Source organism: Xenopus laevis, chromosome 4S (assembly GCF_017654675.1).
Source record: "Xenopus laevis strain J_2021 chromosome 4S, Xenopus_laevis_v10.1, whole genome shotgun sequence".
NCBI lineage: Eukaryota > Metazoa > Chordata > Amphibia > Anura > Pipidae > Xenopus > Xenopus laevis.
This window is the reverse complement of record NC_054378.1, coordinates 21,527,922-21,550,782: the sequence shown is the minus strand read 5'-3', so window position 1 is coordinate 21,550,782 and position 22,861 is coordinate 21,527,922. Positions and strand designations below refer to the sequence as shown.

The 22,861-nt window shown below is 42.4% G+C and overlaps 1 long non-coding RNA gene and 1 pseudogene across 1 annotated transcript; one reads left to right on the top strand and one right to left on the bottom strand.

Annotated features, from left to right (window-relative positions):
* Positions 1–1,879: 1,879 nt before the first annotated feature.
* On the bottom strand, positions 1,880–19,548 carry LOC108715305 (annotated as a pseudogene).
* Positions 3,699–5,354, top strand: LOC121393194. The gene is made up of 2 exons (XR_005960826.1): positions 3,699–3,820; positions 5,173–5,354. It is a non-coding gene; the product is annotated as an uncharacterized LOC121393194 (long non-coding RNA).
* Positions 19,549–22,861: the final 3,313 nt, after the last annotated feature.

Here is a 22,861-nt window from a genome sequence, read left to right as displayed (position 1 = left end):
GGAGTGCCCATACTTTACTAATTCGAGGTCTACTTTTAGTGATGTTGTCCAATTATGACCTACATACATAAAAGCATTGTTAGCATTCTGTTCCATGGACAATTTTACTTAAATATTACATTGATTTATGAAAGATTTTATATCACTATATTTAACAAACAACTATTTGTTATGAAGGGTGATTTAGACAAGCTGTTTTGTTGACAGTGTCTTGAGATCTACTGATCCCCTGCTAAAGGTCTACTGGGCCTTTTGGGCACCCCTGATATAAAGGCACAAGGCTGAAGGCTTAGTTATACATGGAACTCTGAGTATCACTCATGTATTATAAGGGATAATGTACCCCCTACTGTAAATGATAAGGATATTAGAAGTCACTGAGGGGTTCTGTGACCATATAAAGGCACAAGGCTGCAGACTTAGTTATACATGGAACTCCCAAGTATCACTCATGTATTATAAGGGATAATGTACCCCCTACTGTAAATAATAAGGATATTAGAAGTCACAGAGGGCCTCGGTGACCATATGTTGCTCTAATTGAATCCCAGTGCATGGATCTCATTCAGTGCAAAGAACACTTACCTGAAGTGCTTGGGGTTCCTCAGGGTGCCCCTGTAGCAAAGTGACTCAGAGACACCCAACTTCACACTTCTAATTCCAAATTGATTTAACGACTACATCCCTTATTAACCGCCCCTATTATTATTTGTTCTGGAACAAGCCAGTTTTGTTTGGGCACAGTGCACAATGGCCAGTAAGACACTGGCAGGGCACAGGCTGGAGTGAGTTGCCAATAAGAGGTTGGTGTTGGGAAACAGAGTCACTATGTACTTTAGACTCTGGATAATTTACATTCCATAACACTTCATGGATGAACATAGAGACCCAGACAGAAAAATGACCCAACAACAATATATGAACACAAAGCCAACCAATTGCATTGTTTATCAAGGTATAAAGCGCCCACTAATCTGATTAAATAGAAAATAACTTTGTCTGGCATCTGGGAGTCAACTTGTCCTAAAACCTGATGACTCGCAGTATAACCACCAATAGATAAGCTTAAATTAATACAGCTAAAGGGCCCCTCTGATGCTGGGTGCTGGATAATACTTGCGTCCCACATAACTTTTGCTTGGGGTTCTGCAGAAACTTTGTAACTGTGCTGTAACTAGAATAAGTATTTAGTGCCCTATATAGAAGTGACCAGTAGATGGCAGTGTGCTCATTCTTTTTATCATAACTGAGCAGTGATTTCTCACCTGTAATTAAAACAGCACATGAACGAATACAAAGGGTATATGTACAGGTGTGTGTGTATATTTATACAGCGCTCATGGTATAAACAGCAATGTACAGTCAACTGAGGAGGAAATGACAATAAAACATCAAAGACTGTTCAATATATATATATATATATATACACATTTTTTTTTAAAACAATGTAATGACATACAAGTAGTGAAGGCAAAGTAAAACCAAATGCACAGCTGCACACTTAAAACATAAGTATATAAGTATGTGTGTCAGTTGGATGTAAATAACTAAAAATATAAGAGTGAACTATAATAAATAAAGGACAAACAAAATTAAGTGTAATGATAAGAGTAATAAGTGTAAATGGATTCAAAGTGTTACTTGGTGCAGTTAAAAACATAGGACCACCTTTAGTTTGAAGGGGTGGGTATGGGGTGCTATTAGAAAACCACATGAAGCTCAGCCACAGCTTCCAGCTAATACAATATACAAAATTCAGGGGGTTGTGGAAGCACTCTTAAGGCGAAATTAAAGTATATTTAAGTATAGTGGAAGTGCTACTTACAATGCACTTCCCTTGGCCCCTGCCTCATAAGTAATTCAGTATAAATGCAAGTACATGTGTTTAAGGACAGGGGTTTTTAGTTACAAAGTTATGATCATAAAGTTGAAAAGCCACCATACCACATCAAGTTAAAACCCATATGGCGGTCCCTAACTTGTTTAACTCTGGTCATAGTAGTATAAAGAATCTAGTGCCTCTCTGCATAGTAGAATTAATTGAAGTAAATGTCTGCTGAGCTTTGGTTTCAATCTGAAGGCTATATCCTCCCCCACAGCCATTGCCTTGTGCATTGTAAGTAGCACTTCCACTATACTTAAATATACTTTAATTTACCCTTAAGAGTGCTTCCAAAACCCACGAATTTTGTATAGTTCCAGGGGTACCCAGGGTACAAATAAGCATTCACCCAAAATCTCCCCCTAACTGGCCTTCAGGCTGGGCCCCCTTAACTCATAAAAAGGTTACAAATGGATCAATGCAGGTTCTGAGAGACAATGTCCGTGTAAAGAAGTTGCCGGAAATGGAGCATGTCTTCTACATCTTTGTGCAAGAGAATTTCCTCAATGGAGACCCTTTTAGCATTTGCCAGAATCCCCAAAGAGTCCCTGAAGGTCACCACTCCCCCAAGCATTTCTATAGATAATTTAACAGAATCTGCTAAAGTCGACCCCACCGGGAATATTCGTGCGGTCCACAGACTCAGAGCTTTGGGGTCCCCTGAAAAAAGTTCTTCTGAAACACAAATTCCCCAAAGATCCAGGCATTCTGATAGGCTCCTCCCACAGAACTGAAGAGAACAGACGTCGTCCAAGGAGCTGACACTTGTTTTTAATTTGTCGTCTATGCCCAATGTGACTGTTGAATAAACATGCTGCTCACCCACCCTCAGACTAAATGAGCTCACAAAGGATTTGGGGGGGACGTGAGATCCGGTAGGTAAGGAGACACCACTAACAATACAATGTCCGGCTACAGTAACATTGGGGCCCAGTCTGGAATATTCCACCACTGAGTGCGGTGAAACAGTGGCTGTCGGGTCCAGAACACTCTGAATGACGCATGTCATTTCTTCGGCTCCGCCTGGGATGACGCTAAAAACCTCTGACCTCAATCCAAGTTCTGCCCTGAGTTTGGCGTCGGAGGTGAAGTGGTGCAGATATTCCTGCGTGGTTCCGATGTGGTAGAACTTGGAGTTATTCAGAAGTATGACGGTGAAATCGATGCCATGTAGGAGATAATAGATTTTCTTCCTGACGTCCGTCAGCTGGGATTCGATTTTGGAAACGTTGGCCACGTTTTCCGTGTATTCTATAGTGGCGTCGGGCCCCAGAACCTGGAGAAAGTCCCCGTAGGCGTCGATTTAACAGGACAGCCCCCCCAGGTCATGGAAGAACCCAAGTAACATGGTATAATGGTCCATATAGAATAAACTGTCGGTGTATACAACCTCAGCATCTGGCATACTGGCTTCTGATTGGAGGATATTGACGGCCCCTGATTGGTGCATCTTCTCAATGGAAGGTTTATGGAGATAAGACTTGCACTGTCTGTACTGAAGCTCCTCGTACCCAGAAACAAAATCCCCCAACACAAACACCCCGTGTGTTGTACCAATAGTTAATGTCGAAGGATGCGCCAGGGCAGTGATGCCCGGCTTATTGAAGGCAACCGCTAAATCCCCGCTGGCGTAAAGTTCAAGGTCATCGGCGCAGGTAACTAAGACCCCCGGCTTCATGTTCTTGGGAAAGCCAATGTACATGGCTAATTTCACATTCAGCATCTGATAGGTCGGCTCTCCGAGGGGCAAAGCGGTAAATATCTTCCCCAGGGCACTGGCATTGGGCAGGCGCTGACTGTATCCACCTATCAGAGAAGAGAAAGAATCAGACACGGCTGCTCTTTTAGATTTGATTAAATCAAGACTGATGGTGCAGAGATATCACTGCACAGCCTTACCCCGCTCCACGGCGCAGATCGAAGGGAACACAAGAGACGGTATTTTTCAATTTTCTTGCGGCTTTATTTGGCACATCTTAGTGAGTTTCTAGCAGTGGGTTGGTGAGAAAAACCTACGCGTTTCGTGCCCTCCCTCCAGGCACTTCGTCAGGGTCTAGTGTTAATCACGTGTTCAGGGCTTTAAATAGACTAATTAATGGGTGTCAATCAAATACATTGGAAACTCCGTGTAAAAAGTTGTGAATTACTATAACAATTATTCATTATAGGTAATAAAACATCATACGATACATCCTACATATTGAATAATTAAAAAATATATTATGGACATTATTCTTTCATATAGTGATTACAGAATTCATTCGTGACACTCATTAATTGAAATATATCTATTTATAATACCTACATCCATCAGTCACTTGTTGTTTCAGCATATTTCACCTTTATTAAATTAGTTCTTAAATGAATGGATAGGGACTTCTTATAATCAATATAATGTTTTAAAACTTTTTTTAAAAAACTTTTTAGAGACCAACTATTAACTGATTGGATGCTGTTATCATAAAATATAAAAGTAAAAAATTAAAAATAATACACCGTCTATATTTCTTTTGTTTTTTGTTATATTTTATCTTTATATTATTCATTTATTTATTTATCTTTAATATTTGTATTTTAGACGGTGTATAATGTTATCCCTGGTATTTTCTACTTCGCCTTGTTTGAAAACCATATTATTATTTATTCATTAGTGTTATTCAACTCTATATATAACAATTGCCTGCTTATTTATACGGGGGTCATTGCTATCCAATATTTCCCTTTAAATTAATTACCCAAATTCTAAAATGTTTGAAAATTCGGATTGGATTGCTTTATTAATGGTAATCAAATAATGTTTCAATCTACAACTGATTTAACGTCACATTCTCTGTTAAGTCCCTTTGGTGACACTGTGTCCAATAAGAGTATCCATTTTATCTCTCTCTTAGATAACAGTTTATCAATATCTCCTTTCCTTTTTCCAAGTTTCACTGTTTCAATGGCCTGAAAAGAAACAAAGTTGTCATTAGCACCATGTTCATCTACTATGTGTGCTGATATAGCAGAGGTAACATCTCTCCAATTTATACAGGCAAGATGCTCCAAAACTCGATCTTTTAATCTTCTGGTGGTCTTACCTATATATTGCTTGCCGCAGCGACACGTCGCTAGGTATATTACATTACTTGTGCGGCAATTCACATAGGTTTTATAGTCATAAGTTCTCCCTGTACTGGTACTGTGTATTTCCTTTGATATTTTAATAAACCCACAGCATTTACATATTTTAGCTCCACATTTATAAGTGCCTGTCATTTGTAACCAATTCCTATCTTGTTTTCTTTCAGATAGCATACTCGGTGACACTTTATCTCTCAGGTTATATCCTCTCCTATACACAAACTGCGGCCTCTCAATGTTCAACCTTGACAACACCGGATCTGACCTCAAGATTCCCCAGTGTTTCGACACTATTTGTTGTATTTCCTTCGCTTCTGTACTATATTCTGTAATAAATCTTATTTTTCCATCTCTTTGTTTATTCCATTTTGCTTTTTGTGATTTATGCTGTAATAGTAACTCTGCTCTATTACTTAGTACTGCTTTATCATATGCCATTTTTATATTATTAGGCTCATAGCCTCTAGCAATTAGTCTATCCCACAATTCCATAGACCTATGTTCAAACGCTGACCATGTGGAACAGTTGCGGCGTAGCCGCAAAAACTGTCCAATCGGTATACCCCGTAGTAAAGGTTGGGGATGATTACTATGTCTGTGGAGAAGGGAGTTCCTACTTATCGGCTTTCTGTATACATCAGTAAGTACTGTCGTTGTTCCGACATAAATTGTATATCCAGAAATTCAATAGTATTCTGGTTCATCTTATGAGTGAATCGTATGTTGTTATCATTAGTGTTACAACTATTGACAAAAGACTCTAATTCCATCTCTGTGCCTTCCCATACAATTATAAGATCATCGATATAACGATGATATTTAATTACCTTCTGAAAGAGTGGTATACACTGTATATGGAATTTCTCCAACCAGCCCATAAACAGGTTGGCATATGAGGGCGCAAATCGTGCCCCCATCGCCGTACCACATTGCTGTAAATAATACACTCCATTGAACATAAAGTAGTTGTGACTCAACAGATATTCAACTGCTTCCTTAATAAAGTCATTCTGCTCTTGGCTGTATAAATTCATTTCTTTCAGCCAGTAATTTAAGGCCATCAAACCAAAATCAAAATAAGCCAAGAAGAAGAGGACGAAGAAATGACCAGCTTTACCAAAAGGAAAAAGATAGGAAAAGAAAAAGAGGTACGAGAGGAGGAACCAACAAACACAAAAAGAGAGATGAAAAACAAAAGAGGCCAGACGAAATACAACATGAGGAACAAATAGACCAACAAGAGGTCAACACGGAGGATTTGGTAATTAACCTCTCCAAATACACATTAACTGATTGTGAAAGAGAACTATTGAATAAGGGACTTACGTTTTGTCCTAGTAAACATTTCTCTATCATAGATACTATTATAGATGTGAACAGATTGACAAGATTGTTGACTTTGAAAAGATTTTTTGGATCTAATGATAATGTACAGAATGAGATTTATAATGACCAAGATGCACAAGATTTTTTGACACAGGATGTATTGGAGGCCATAAGTCGAATTGAGCATAAGGATGATCTGAGTCAAACACAGATGTCAGAGAACGAAAGTACTGACAAACCTGTGGTTCACACAGATCTAAAGGCAAAGTCAAACTTCAATCCATTGGGACATAGGGGCCCCTTTGTAGACAGATACTATGATTTGGTCATCAGTGATCTAAAAGCGTTAGCTAAGAAAGTAGAAGATAAACAAACTAAGAATAAACAGAATAATTTATCAAAAGTAGAAAGACTGGCTTTGAAATCACTGATGGCCAATCAAGATATAGTGATAAGGAATTCTGACAAAGGGGGCTCGATTGTGGTATTGGATAGGGAGTACTACGAAGGAGAGATTTTACAGCAACTAAGCAATAGTACTGATTACCTGAGATTAGATAGTGATCCAACAGCACGCTTTCAAGGGAAACTTCGCAATTTAATAGATTATGGTAAGAGTATGGGAATCCTAAATGCGAATGAAGTGGAATAGATTTGGGTCGAGCACCCTAAGATACCTATCTTTCACACATTTCCCAAGGTACATAAGGACCCTAGAACCCCCAAGGGGAGGCCCATAGTAGCGGGTATTGGTTCACTTAATGAGAGACTGAGTGAATATGTTGACAAGCTGATACAACCCATAGTGGTCAAATTACCATCGTACCTTAGGGACAGTGGTGATGCCATAAATAAATTGAGTAATCTTTGAGTAATCTTGAGTGGTTACAACAATACCAGTGGGTCACTGCCCTTTATTCCTCCATTGAACACAAGGATGGTTTGTTGGCCTTAAATTACTGGCTGAAAGAAATGAATTTATAAAGCCAGGAGCAGAATGACTTTATTAAGGAAGCAGTTGAATATCTGTTGAGTCACAACTACTTTATGTTCAATGGAGTGTATTATTTACAGCAATGTGGTACGGAGATGGGGGCACGATTTGCGCCCTCATATGCCAACCTGTTTATGGGCTGGTTGGAGAAATTCCATATACAGTGTATACCACTCTTTCAGAAGGTAATTAAATATCATCGTTATATCGATGATCTTATAATTGTATGGGAAGGCACAGAGATGGAATTAGAGTCTTTTGTCAATAGTTGTAACACTAATGATAACAACATACGATTCACTCATAAGATGAACCAGAATACTATTGAATTTCTGGATATACAATTTATGTCGGAACAACAAACAGTACTTACTGATGTATACAGAAAGCCGATAAGTAGGAACTCCCTTCTCCACAGACATAGTAATCATCCCCAACCTTTACTACGGGGTATACCGATTGGACAGTTTTTGCGACTACGCGGCAACTGTTCCACATGGTCAGCGTTTGAACATAGGTCTATGGAATTGTGGGATAGACTAATTGCTAGAGGCTATGAGCCTAATAATATAAAAATGGCATATGATAAAGCAGTACTAAGTAATAGAGCAGAGTTACTATTACAGCATAAATCACAAAAAGCAAAATGGAATAAACAAAGAGATGGAAAAATAAGATTTATTACAGAATATAGTACAGAAGCGAAGGAAATACAACAAATAGTGTCGAAACACTGGGGAATCTTGAGGTCAGATCCGGTGTTGTCAAGGTTGAACATTGAGAGGCCGCAGTCTGTGTATAGGAGAGGATATAACCTGAGAGATAAAGTGTCACCGAGTATGCTATCTGAAAGAAAACAAGATAGGAATTGGTTACAAATGACAGGCACTTATAAATGTGGAGCTAAAATATGTAAATGCTGTGGGTTTATTAAAATATCAAAGGAAATACACAGTACCAGTACAGGGAGAACTTATGACTGTAAAACCTATGTGAATTGCCGCACAAGTAATGTAATATACCTAGCGACGTGTCGCTGCGGCAAGCAATATATAGGTAAGACCACCAGAAGATTAAAAGATCGAGTTTTGGAGCATCTTGCCTGTATAAATCGGAGAGATATTACCTCTGCTATATCAGCACACATAGTAGATGAACATGGTGCTAATGACAACTTTGTTTCTTTTCAGGCCATTGAAACAGTGAAACTTGGAAAAAGGAAAGGAGATATTGATAAACTGTTATCTAAGAGAGAGATAAAATGGATACTCTTATTGGACACAGTGTCACCAAAGGGACTTAACAGAGAATGTGACGTTAAATCAGTTGTAGATTGAAACATTATTTGATTACCATTAATAAAGCAATCCAATCCGAATTTTCAAACATTTTAGAATTTGGGTAATTAATTTAAAGGGAAATATTGGATAGCAATGACCCCCGTATAAATAAGCAGGCAATTGTTTATATATAGAGTTGAATAACACTAATGAATAAATAATAATATGGTTTTCAAACAAGGCGAAGTAGAAAATACCAGGGATAACATTATACACCGTCTAAAATACAAATATTAAAGATAAATAAATAAATGAATAATATAAAGATATAATATAACAAAAAACAAAAGAAATATAGACGGTGTATTATTTTTAATTTTTAACTTTTATATTTTATGATAACAGCATCCAATCAGTTAATAGTTGGTCTCTAAAAAGTTTTTTAAAAAAAGTTTTAAAACATTATATTGATTATAAGAAGTCCCTATCCATTCATTTAAGAACTAATTTAATAAAGGTGAAATATGCTGAAACAACAAGTGACTGATGGATGTAGGTATTATAAATAGATATATTTCAATTAATGAGTGTCACGAATTAATTCTGTAATCACTATATGAAAGAATAATGTCCATAATATATTTTTTAATTATTCAATATGTATGATGTATCGTATGATGTTTTATTACCTATAATGAATAATTGTTATAGTAATTCACAACTTTTTACACGGAGTTTCCAATGTATTTGATTGACACCCATTAATAAGTCTATTTAAAGCCCTGAACATGTGATAAACACTAGACCCTGACGAAGTGCCTGGAGGGAGGGCACGAAACGCGTAGGTTTTTCTCACCAACCCACTGCTAGAAACTCACTAAGATGTGCCAAATAAAGCCGCAAGAAAATTGAAAAATACCGTCTCTTGTGTTCCCTTCGATCTGCGCCGTGGAGCGGGGTAAGGCTGTGCAGTGATTGTTACTTCCTCGGCGAGGTGAGGGAGATCCCGCGAGAGCTGCGATCGAAGTAAGAGACGTTTCATCAAGAAGGGTGAGCTCCGATTTAATGTCTAGACCTGTTCCTTAAGTCTAGGTGCAGAGATATCCCTGTCCTGAGAAATACGAAAATGATAAAAGTGTTGAAAACAAAAACTTACCAGCATGAATTAGTATAACCACTAGGGATGTAGCGAACGTCGGAAAAAAAGTTCGCGAACATATTCGCGAACTTGCGCAAAAACGCGAGCGGTTCGCGAACGGTTCGCGAACCCCATAGACTTCAATGGGAAGGCGAACTTTAACATCTAGAAAAGACATTTCTGGCCAGAAAAATGATTTTAAAGTTGTTTAAAGGGTGCAACGACCTGGACAGTGGCATGCCAGAGGGGGATCAAGGGCAAAAATGTATCTGAAAAATCTGCCTGTGTGTGCTTGGAAGAGATAGTGTAGGGGGAGAGCTGTTAGTGATTTCAGGGACAGATGATAGTAAGTTTGCTGGCTAGTAATCTGCTTGATACTGCTCTGTATTGGAGGGACAGAAGTCTGCAGGGATTTGAGGGACATTTTAGCTTAGGTAGCTTTGCTGGCTAGTAATCTACTGTTCTCTTTAAACAACTGCCATACGTTGACCTTGTAGACATTGTTTGCCCAGTTTTTTTGGTTGCAGCCACTGAAGCACAGTTGCCAGAAAAAATATGCCATATAAATGCTGAAAATAGTCATTTTTTGCCATATACGTTGAGTCAACGTATGGCAAAAAATGACTATTTTCAGCATTTATATGGCATATTTTTTCTGGCCTCTGTGCTTCAGTGGCTGCGGCCAAAAAAACTGGGCAAACAATGCCTACAAGGTCAACGTCGTTGACCTTGTAGGCATTGTTTGCCCAGTTTTTTTGGCCGCAGCCACTGAAGCACAGAGGCCAGAAAAAATATGCCATATAAATGCTGAAAATAGTCATTTTTTTGGTCGCAGCCACTGAAGCACAGTTGCCAGAAAAATTATGCCATATAAATGCTGAAAATATGCATTTTTTTGGTTGCAGCCACTGAAGCACAGAGGCCAGAAAAATTATGCCATATAAATGCTGAAAATATAAATTTTTTTGGTTGCAGCCACTGAAGCACAGAGGCCAGAAAAATTATGCCATATAAATGCTGAAAATATGCATTTTTTTGGTTGCAGCCACTGAAGCACAGAGGCCAGAAAAATTATGCCATATAAATGCTGAAAATATAAATTTTTTTGGTTGCAGCCACTGAAGCACAGAGGCCAGAAAAATTATGCCATATAAATGCTGAAAATATGCATTTTTTTGGTTGCAGCCACTGAAGCACAGAGGCCAGAAAAATTATGCCATATAAATGCAGAAAATATGCATTTTTTTGGACGCAGCCACTGAAGCACAGTTGCCAGAAAAAATATGCCATATAAATGCTGAAAATAGTCATTTTTTGCCATACGTTGACCTTGTAGACATTGTTTGCCCAGTTTTTTTGGTTGCAGCCACTGAAGCACAGAGGCCAGAAAAAATTAAACCAGTAGGGTTTGCACCCTAGTTTGTAACGGTGGCGGAGGGAGGAGGAGGACGCTAAAGGACAGCTGTGTGTGGAGTCATGAGGCTTGAAGAGAAGGACAGCTGCATAGAAGTCAGAACAAGTCTTCCGGCGTGCAGTAACCCTCCGAGATCCACCCCTCATTCATTTTAATAAAGGTCAGGTAATCGACACTTTTGTGACCTAGGCGAGTTCTCTTCTCAGTTACAATCCCTCCTGCTGCACTGAAGGTCCTTTCTGAGAGCACACTTGAGGCTGGGCAAGACAAGAGGTTCATGGCAAATTGTGACAGCTCTGGCCACAGATCAAGCCTGCGCACCCAGTAGTCCAGGGGTTCATCGCTCCTCAGAGTGTCGATATCTGCAGTTAATGCCAGGTAGTCCGCTACCTGCCGGTCGAGGCGTTCTTTGAGGGTGGATCCAGAAGGGTTGTGGCGCTGCCTTGGACAGAAAAACATTTGCATGTCTGACGTTACAGACTGGCCAAAGGGCTTTGTCCTTGCAGGTGTGCTCGTGGCAGGATTACTGGCACCTCTGCCCCTGGAATGTTGATGAGTTCCTGAAGTGACATCACCCTTAAAAGCATTGTACAACATGTTTTGCAGGCTGGTTTGTAAATGCCGCATCTTTTCGGACTTGTGGTATGTTGGTAACATTTCTGACACTTTATGCTTGTACCGAGGGTCTAGTAGCGTTGCGACCCAGTACAGGTCCTTCTCCTTAAGCCTCTTGATACGGGGGTCCTTCAACAGGCATGACAGCATGAAAGACCCCATTCTCACAAGGTTGGATGCAGAGCTATCCATCTCCGCTTCCTCATTATCAAGGACTGCATCATCCACCGTCTCCTCCCCCCAGCCACGTACAAGACCAGGGGTCCCCAAAAGGTCACCACTAGCCCCCTGGGAAGCCTGCTCCTGTTGGTCCTCCTCCTCCACAAAGCCACCTTCCTCCTCTGACTCCACTTCTGGCACCTCTCCCTGCGTTGCAGCAGGTGCCTGGGTTCGTTCTGGTGATTCCGACCAGAAATCGTGCGCTTCCAGCTCCTCGTCACGCTGGTCTACAGCCTCATCTGTCACTCGTCGCACGGCACGCTCCAGGAATAAAGCGAAGGGTATTAGGTCGCTGATGGTGCCTTCGGTGCGACTGACCATATTTGTCACCTCTTCAAAAGGTCGCATGAGCCTGCAGGCATCGCGCATAAGCACCCAGTAACGGGGGAAAAAAATCCCCAGCTGTGCAGATCCAGTCCTACCACCCAGTTCAAAAAGGTACTCGTTGACGGCCCTTTGTTGTTGCAGCAGACGTTCCAACATAAGGAGCGTTGAATTCCAGCGAGTCTGGCTGTCAGAAATCAAACGCCTGACTGGCATGTTGTAGCGCTGCTGAATGTCAGCAAGGCGTGCCATGGCTGTGTAGGAACGTCTGAAATGGGCCGACACCTTTCTGGACTGGGTGAGAACGTCCTGGAATCCTGGGTACTTGGAGACAAAACGTTGGACTATTAAATTTAACACATGTGCCATGCAGGGCACATGTGTTAAATTGCCTAGTCTCAACGCTGCCAACAGATTGCTTCCATTGTCACACACCACTTTTCCGATCTGCAGTTGGTGTGGGGTCAGCCACCGATCGGCCTGTGACTGCAGAGATGACAGGAGTACAGATCCGGTATGGTTTTTGCTTTCCAGGCACGTCATCCCCAAGACAGCGTGACAACGGCGTACCTGGCACGTCGAATAGCCTAGGGGGAGCTGGGGGTGCACAGGTGTGGAGGAGGAGAAGGAGGACCCAGCAGCAGAGTAAGAAGAAGAAGAAGACGAGGTAGAGAGCGATGGAGGAGTAGAGGTGGTGGCAGAACCGCGTGCAATCCGTGGCGGTGACACCAACTCCACTGTTGTTGTTGAGCTACCCATTCCCTGCTTCCCAGCCATTACCAAGTTCACCCAGTGGGCAGTGTAGGTGACATACCTGCCCTGACCATGCTTGGAGGACCATGCGTCAGTAGTCATATGGACCTTTGGCCCAACACTAAGTGACAGAGATGCGGTAACTTGGCTCTGCACATGTTGGTACAGGTGTGGTATTCCCTTTTTAGCAAAAAAATTGCGGCTGGGTACCTTCCACTGCGGTGTCCCAATTGCTACAAATTTGCGGAAGGCCTCAGAGTCCACCAGCTGGTATGGTAAAAGCTGGCGGGCTAAGAGTGCAGACAAGCCAGCTGTCAGACGCCAGGCAAGGGGGTGACAGTCAGACATTGGCTTCTTACGCTCAAACATGGCCTTCACAGAAACTTGGCTGGTGGCAGATGACTGGGAATGGGAACAGGTGGTCAAGGTGGAAGGCGGAGTGGAGGGTGGTTCAGACGGGTCAAGGAGAGCAGAGGTAGAGCAGTAAGATGCTGGACCAGAAGGAGTGTGGCTTTTAGTTTGCCTGTTGCCTTTGAGGTGTTGCTCCCAAAGTGCTTTGTGCTTGCCGCTCATGTGCCTTCGCATAGAAGTTGTACCTATGTGGCTGTTGGGCTTACCAAGGCTCAGTTTCTGACTGCACTCATTGCAAATTACAATGCTTTTGTCAGAGGCACACACATTAAAAAAATCCCACACTGCTGACTTTTTGGAAGTGTGCGATCTGGCGGTAACAGTAGAAGTTGGCGGCATTGGCGGCAATGGCGGGTGCGTTGGCCGGCTGAACACAGGTGCCGATACATGTTGTTGCCCTACTGATCCCTGCGGGCTGTCCTCCCTGCTTCTTCTAAGTCTTATTCTCCTACTGCCTCTCTGACTCTCCGTCTCTCCATCTGAACTACCCTCCTCTTGCTCTCTTCTACTAGGCACCCACAAAACATCAATCTCCTCATCATCATTCTCCTCAGATGCATCAATTTCTTCTGACACATCACAGAAGGAAGCAGCAGCGGGGACCTCCTCCTCATCACTCATTATGTCCATCTCTATCGTGTTCTCTGCCAGAATTAAATCTGGTGTAAGGTCCTCATCTCCTTCATCTTCTTCTGGCAATAATGGTTGCGCATTACTCAGTTCAAGAAACTCATGGGAAAATAACTCCTCTGACCCCAGTGAAGAAGGGGCACCGGTGGTGGAGGAAGTGTTACGTGGGGTGGCCATAGCAGTGGAGGATGAGGAGGATGTTGTGGTAAAGTTAGAAACGGTAGAGGATGGGGTGTGCTGTGTAAGCCAGTCAACTACCTCTTCAGCATTTTGGGAGTTCAGGGTCATTGGCTTTTTAAAACTGGGCAATTTGCTAGGGCCACAGGATTGCATAGCAGCACGGCCCCTAGCACGGCCTCTGCGTGGCGGCCTGCCTTTGCCTGGCATTATTTTTAAAAAAACAACAACAACAACAAAAACTCAGTTGGTTTTTCTGGAAACGATAATACACACAGCTAGATGGCGGGTTGAAGAAAACACTGTGCAAATAATGCCTACAAGGTCAACGTATACACTACTACAGCGGTGGATACGGATTACGTAAAATATATGAATGCTGCTTGAAAAAAAGTAACTCAAGTGGTTTTTCTAGAGACGATAATATTATCAATATTTAGACAAAATGTGAACAAGCTCACACAGCTAGATGGCGGGTTGAAGAAAACAGTGTGCAAATAATGCCTACAAGGTCAACGTATACACTACTACAGCGGTGGATACGGATTACGTAAAATATATTATGGCTGCTTGAAAAAAGTCACTCCGGTGTTTTTTCTGGAGACGGTAATATTATGGATATTTAGACAGAATGTGAACAAGGTCACACAGCTAGATGGCGGGTTGAAGAAAACAGTGTGCAAATAATGCCTACAAGGTCAACGTATACACTACTACAGCGGTGGATACGGATTACGTAAAATATATTATGGCTGCTTGAAAAAAGTCACTCCGGTGTTTTTTCTGGAGACGGTAATATTATGGATATTTAGACAGAATGTGAACAAGGTCACACAGCTAGATGGCGGGTTGAAGAAAACACTGTGCAAATAATGCCTACAAGGTTAACGTATACACTACTACAGCGGTGGATACGGATTACGTAAAATATATGAATGCTGCTTGAAAAAAAGTAACTCAAGTGGTTTTTCTAGAGACGATAATATTATCAATATTTAGACAAAATGTGAACAAGCTCACACAGCTAGATGGCGGGTTGAAGAAAACAGTGTGCAAATAATGCCTACAAGGTCAACGTATACACTACTACAGCGGTGGATACGGATTACGTAAAATATATTATGGCTGCTTGAAAAAAGTCACTCCGGTGTTTTTTCTGGAGACGGTAATATTATGGATATTTAGACAGAATGTGAACAAGGTCACACAGCTAGATGGCGGGTTGAAGAAAACACTGTGCAAATAATGCCTACAAGGTCAACGTATACACTACTACAGCGGTGGATACGGATTACGTAAAATATATGAATGCTGCTTGAAAAAAAGTAACTCAAGTGGTTTTTCTAGAGACGATAATATTATCAATATTTAGACAAAATGTGAACAAGCTCACACAGCTAGATGGCGTGTTGAAGAAAACAGTGTGCAAATAATGCCTACAAGGTCAACGTATACACTACTACAGCGGTGGATACGGATTACGTAAAATATATTATGGCTGCTTGAAAAAAGTCACTCCGGTGTTTTTTCTGGAGACGGTAATATTATGGATATTTAGACAAAATGTGAACAAGCTCACACAGCTAGATGGCGGGTTGAAGAAAACAGTGTGCAAATAATGCCTACAAAGTCAACGTATACACTACTACAGCGGTGGATACGGATTACGTAAAATATATTATGGCTGCTTGAAAAAAGTCACTCCGGTGTTTTTTCTGGAGACGGTAATATTATGGATATTTAGACAGAATGTGAACAAGGTCACACAGCTAGATGGCGGGTTGAAGAAAACAGTGTGCAAATAATGCCTACAAGGTCAACGTATACACTACTACAGCGGTGGATACGGATTACGTAAAATATATTATGGCTGCTTGAAAAAAGTCACTCCGGTGTTTTTTCTGGAGACGGTAATATTATGGATATTTAGACAGAATGTGAACAAGGTCACACAGCTAGATGGCGGGTTGAAGAAAACACTGTGCAAATAATGCCTACAAGGTCAACGTATACACTACTACAGCGGTGGATACGGATTACGTAAAATATATGAATGCTGCTTGAAAAAAAGTAACTCAAGTGGTTTTTCTAGAGACGATAATATTATCAATATTTAGACAAAATGTGAACAAGCTCACACAGCTAGATGGCGGGTTGAAGAAAACAGTGTGCAAATAATGCCTACAAGGTCAACGTATACACTACTACAGCGGTGGATACGGATTACGTAAAATATATTATGGCTGCTTGAAAAAAGTCACTCCGGTGTTTTTTCTGGAGACGGTAATATTATGGATATTTAGACAGAATGTGAACAAGGTCACACAGCTAGATGGCGGGTTGAAGAAAACACTGTGCAAATAATGCCTACAAGGTCAACGTATACACTACTACAGCGGTGGATACGGATTACGTAAAATATATGAATGCTGCTTGAAAAAAAGTAACTCAAGTGGTTTTTCTAGAGACGATAATATTATCAATATTTAGACAAAATGTGAACAAGCTCACACAGCTAGATGGCGGGTTGAAGAAAACAGTGTGCAAATAATGCCTACAAGGTCAACGTATACACTACTACAGCGGTGGATACGGATTACGTAAAATATATTATGGCTGCTTGAAAAAAGTCACTCCGGTGTTTTTTCTGGAGACGGTAATATTATGGATATTTAGACAGAATGTGAACAAGGTCACACAGCTAGATGGCGGGTTGAAGAAAACACTGTGCAAATAATGCCTACAGGGCAAATAATGCCTAAAAGGTCAACTTATACACTACTACAGCGGTAGTAAAATAAAAAAAAGTAAAATAAAAAAAAATGAATATTAAAAAAAAAAAATTAAAGTTGGTGCTGCTGAACTACTAGGAGCAGCAGATTAGCACACCAGTCCCACTCCCCAACACTGCTAGACTAATAGCACTGGGCTCTTATAGTAGTAGTAGTAGTAGTAGTAAAACAACAAAAAAATAAATAAAAGCAGTCCTTACAAGGACTACTGTTATTGCAGCAGTCAGCAGATGAGATCAGAAGCAGGACAGCTGCCCACTGCAGCTACATACAGAGCACTGCAGTAGAAGGTAGATTACTAGCCAGCAAAGCTACCTAAGCTAAAATGTCCCTCAAACCCCTGCAGACTTCTGTCCCTCCAATAACAGAGCAGTATCAAAACGATTACTAGCCAGCAAACTTTCAACTGTCCCTGAAATCACTAACAGGCAGCAGCTCTCTCCCTACACTATCTCTTCAGCACACACAGGCAGAGTGAAAAAACGCTGCAGGGCTTCGGTTTTTATAGGGAAGGGGAGTGGTCCAGGGGAGAGCTTCCTGATTGGCTGCCATGTACCTGCTGGTCTGGGGTGAGAGGGCAAAAAAAAGCGCCAACAATGGCGAACCCAAAATGGCGAACGTCGCGCGACGTTCGCGAACTTCCGGCGAGCGCGAACACCCGATGTTCGCGCGAACAAGTTCGCCGGCGAACAGTTCGCGACATCTCTAATAACCACAAACTCCTCCAGCTCAGCCGCATAGATCTGCTGTAAACACCGCAGAGCATAAAGGGTCGACCCCCCATTACCTGAAATAAGAGCATATTTATATCAGTCATATGAGCCATAATATACTGTATAATACTTGTTGCAGCCTCATTCATTTATAAGGTCCCAAAACCCCTCAGTGACTTCTAATATCCTTATCATTTACAGTGGGGGGTACAATATCCCTTATAATACATGAGTGATACTCAGAGTTCCCTGTATAACTCAGCCTGCAGCCTTGTGCCTTTATATGGTCTAATATCTTTATACAGTAGAACCACAATTTTAAATCCCCTGATTTAAGGTTTTCCCCTCATTTTACACTGTTGTTTTGAGGTCCCGCCTATATATTATGTATAATACATTTCCCTGATTTTATATTTTCCTGGATTTTACACCATTTTTTCCCTTTCCCCTGAAAAATGTAAAATGGGGGTTCTAATGTATATATTTTTTTTTACTTGCCCTTTAAGATTCCCATTTCTAAATTAAAATCTCACCTATTTTTGGTCCCGGTGGATCAGAAAAGACATGATAATGAATCCCTAGGGGAAGTTCTCTCCTTGCCAGTTTCTCGTTGATCTTGCTGCCGGTTCACGGCCGTAATGACCACAACGTCCCAGAATTCCCCAGGCTGCACCTCCTTACCTGGATAGTTACAAATACCAGAAACAAGCACAGAATCAGTGAAGATAAAATTTGTGTTTATTAACAAGCCCACGACACAGCGGCTCATATGAAGCGAATAAAGAGCCTCAGTACAGTGTAGGGCTGATGGCTGCAGTGCAGGAAGGGTAGACATATCAACCCCAACTTGTCTTGGACTACAACTCCCAACTTCCTAAGGAAACAGCTGATAGTCTGCCAGGGGCCCTCTGGTGCTGGAGGTTCAGGGGAAAACCCTGCACATGTCAGCATTTAACCAACAGAGCAGAAGTCCCTTATAGGAAACCTGTGCAACTTTACTCTCCAGGGGTGCGAGAGCTGCCAGACTGGCCAGACTGGTCAGACAAGGGGTCACTCAATGAGCTGGAAGCACAGCAGCAATGCTGGGCTGAACTTCTATTTCAAAGGGTAACTAAGCATTAAATAATTTTTGATTCTGCCTGACAACAGGAAATCCCACTGATATAGATATAAAGCCCCCCACGCATCCAGTCCTGCAGCTTGACTCCGAGCCACTGGAGGGGGGTTTGACACCCATGGTTTTTAAGTATTTGTTAATCTGCCTTTTGCGTGTGATATTATTTACATTAGTGTCTGAGCCATATATGATATGGAGTAACAAGTAAGACTAGCAACCTCTTTAGCAGAACTACAAATCCCATTATCCCACAATCCCCTGCCAGTTCAGCCAGAAAGAGTAGTTACATGGCAGGTGTAGAAGGTCACCTGACCCAGGGTTACAGACATTGCAAGCAGCTAAAGCATTCTGGGAGTTGTAGTTCATCAGTGGCATAGCCACAACCACCCCCAGAACAGAAAGTTGTTTGTTAGCTCTTCTATGACTCTTGTTAGCTCCTCAAATGAACTGTGCTTTTACAATTTATACAACTAATAATGAACGAGTAGCCAATATATAAAGAGGCAGCTTGTGCCCCAATGTGGGGCAGTCTAACCAGCTACCATATTACCCACATGCCCCTGCTACCTCTGAGACTGCCATACTGCTTCAGCCTGCGGTGGGTTTCCCTCTGTAGTCGGACCTCTTGGTACCCAGACATCCTGATTCACTGACTGTCACCTCCGCCACTCTAGTGTACAGCTGTCATGTGACCAGGCTCTAGCTGGGAGGGGCTGAAGGGATTAAAGGAGAAGTGAAAGTTCAACTGAGCACGAGAATTGCAGCAAGTTGGGAAGCAAGTGTTGTTCGTAGGGATGCTCTGAATGCAAGACTCAGTTTGGGATTTGGTCCCGGAAGCAAATGTAATATTTAAAGGGATCTAAACCCCAAAAAAGAATTAATGCGAAAGGGCACTATTTTCATTCATTTTCTGTTTTTGGTTAAAAGGGTGGTTCACCTTTACGTTAACTTTTAGTGTGTTATAGGATGGGCAATTTTAAACAACTTTTTAATTGGTCTTCCTTGTTTATTTTTTATGGTTTTTGTATTTTTACCTTCTGCTTCTGCTTCTTTCCAGCTTTCAAATGGGGGGTCAAATTGCTTTGAAAGGCTACAAATGTATTGATATTGTTTTTTATTCATCATCTTTCTATTCAGGCCTCTCCAATTAATATTCTAGGCTCTTATTCAAATCAGTGCATGGTTGCTAGGGGAATTTAGATCTTAGCAACCAGATTGCTGAAACTGCAAACTAGAGAGCTGCTGAATAAAAAGCTAACTCAAAACCACAAATAATAAAAAATGAAAACCAATTGCAAATTGTCTCAGAATATCACTCTCTACATCATACTACGGGTTAATGAAAAGGTGAACAACTCCTTTAACAATATTCTGTTAACCCTGGGGTTGCTGACTCTCCGTTAATCCAAATGCCAGTTAGTGGCATACGGGAAATGGCCGCAACCAGCTAAAAATAGAAAATATATCGGAAAGGGAAGCACCCTGGGCACATTTACATCAATTCAGTTTCTTTTCCTTTTGTAAGCTTTTTTTCTTACTGAAAAATATGGAATAAGTAAACATTAAGGGCCCTTACTCAAGAGCGGTTGTAGCTGCGCCCCCCTGCGTTCCATTTTTCTGCGTTCAGCCACAGGAGATCGCAGGAATAGACCCATTACATTTTTTTCCAATGGGGCTGTACTCACACAGGCGCATGTAGGCGCCGAACGCAGGTTGAGACGCAACATGCTGCATTTTTCCTGCGTTCGTCGCCTACACGCGCCTGTGTGAGTACAGCCCCATTGGAAAAAATGTAATGGGTCTATTCCTGCGCTCCCCTGTGGCTGAACGCAGAAAAATGGAACGTAGGGGAGCACAGCTACAACCGCTCGTGAGTAAGAGCCCTTAGTCTTGTCAGGTATCAACTCTCAGAAGGCTGCTCGGAGCAGGGCTGGGCCAAGCCGACTGGGCACCCTAGCAGGGCCGGATTTACAAAAGTGGGAACCCCTAGGCCTGCTGCCATTCGTCGCCCCTGTCCCCTCCCCTTTATTCATGCAAATTTTCATCATCTGGACTGGAGCTATGGGGATTGGTGCAAGGGAAATTTTAAAAATGATTGTATCTCCAGTGCATCCCCAGTGTTTTTGAACCAATGTGGGTGTGGTTAGGCAGCATGCCCGCCCTCTAAAATCCTGCCACCCTAGGCCCGGGCCTAGGTGGCCTTTCCACAAATCCGGGCCTGCACCCTATGCAACCCGGCCGGCAACAATGCACCCCACTGTATACGTGCACCCACTTGGCCTGTAACAGAGGAGAGGGAGGGCTGGGAGAAGTGAGAGTGAAAGAACTGAGGTAGGGGCGAGCGGTGGAGGGGTAGGGTTGCCTGGCCGGTATTTTACCACTCTGGTCGGTAAAAATGATGCTTGATGCTAATGTTATTATTAGGAAAAAAAAGGCAAGAATATAGGAAGGCCAGTATTGGCAACCCGATGGAGGGGGGACCCTTCAACAGGTTCCTGCCCAGCCCCCCCCCATCATTGTGCCCTAGGCAGGTACCTCTTCTGCCTACCCCTAGTTCCGGCCCTGGCTGGGAGTTACAGTGGCCTTTCAGTAGGAGAGCAGGAGCAGTCCCTCCCCCCAGTTCCAAAGTGTGCATGTTTATGGGTCAGTCCCCCTAAGCCCAGAGTCTAGCAACGCAGTCAGTGAAGTTACTATAAGGGGAGCAGATATCCAGCCTTGGGGTGGTCAGCAGAGAGATGGGGGCCCAGTAAGGACATCCCCCCCCAGCCCATTCCTGCACACGTCTCCCAGTTCCAGTCCTGCAGTTAAATGGGGCCTATGGGCGGCAGGGGGCTGTGGGGGAGTCTAGGGGTGGGTGTCCAAGTGTACTACTGTCCTATATACAGATACTATATTTATTCCTTTGTATTATCCCATAGTATTGGTATCAACTCAACCCCATGATTCCCGGCAAACCACACCCTTCTGCAAACAAGTCGCCACAACTCCTGAAGGGGCACCATTTCTCCTACCAATTCATTTAACCTTGTCTGTGCCAGTAAATAGAATCAGCATAATTTATTTATGGAGGAGGGTAAAGGATTTGCCTTTCACTCTTTCCCAGGGGACTAAAGGACATTATGGTGCCAGTCAAGGGTCAATTCCCAACATGTAATACATTTTAAAAGCAAGGCTGGAGGGGGGCAGAGGAAGAAAAGAATGAAAGATATCAGTAAGTGGCTGGAAAACTGCTCTAATGGACACTCCACTTCCTGCTGTCCCCCAGGCAGCACTTGGCAGCCAATTAGAGGCAACTTCCTGCCAATTGGAGAACTTCCTGTAGCCAATAGAGGAGAGATTCCTGCTGCCAATGAGGAGGAAGCTTCTGGCAGTGAGAGGGGATTCTCTGGGTTCAGATCTGTAACTGCTCATTTCCTGTCTAAATGAATGTGTTGGGCTGTAGAGAGACTTGTAGGGGGAGTAGAGTAGCTATAGTAGGCTACGTAGAGGCGCCAGAAGCAGGACTTGTTTCATGTGCTGAGGAGGAAACAGCCGGTTACCAGCAAACCAATTCTCCTCTCCCCAGTGCTGCCACAACAAGGGACTGGGACCCCACAGCTTAGAGCCCCTCTTAACCACGAGAATAAGAGAAACATAAACTGTTGGAGCCCTTTACCTCCTGGGCCCTCATCATTGACAGAGTCTGCCACTCCAGCCTGAACCCCTTCCTTCCCTTCTGCTCTCCAATTCAGCAGCCTGTTCTAAGCCTGTACAGAGAGATCCCATAAAACTATGGCAGCATAGGTATTCCCCTGTACTAAGCACAATTCAGCAGGAACAGCCCCCTAAGTTTGCTCATAGCATGTACAGTGAGATCCCATGAAACTATGGCAGCATAGGTATTCTCCTGTACTAAGCACAATTCAGCAGGAACAGCCCCCTAAGTTTGCTCATAGCCTGTACAGTGAGATCCC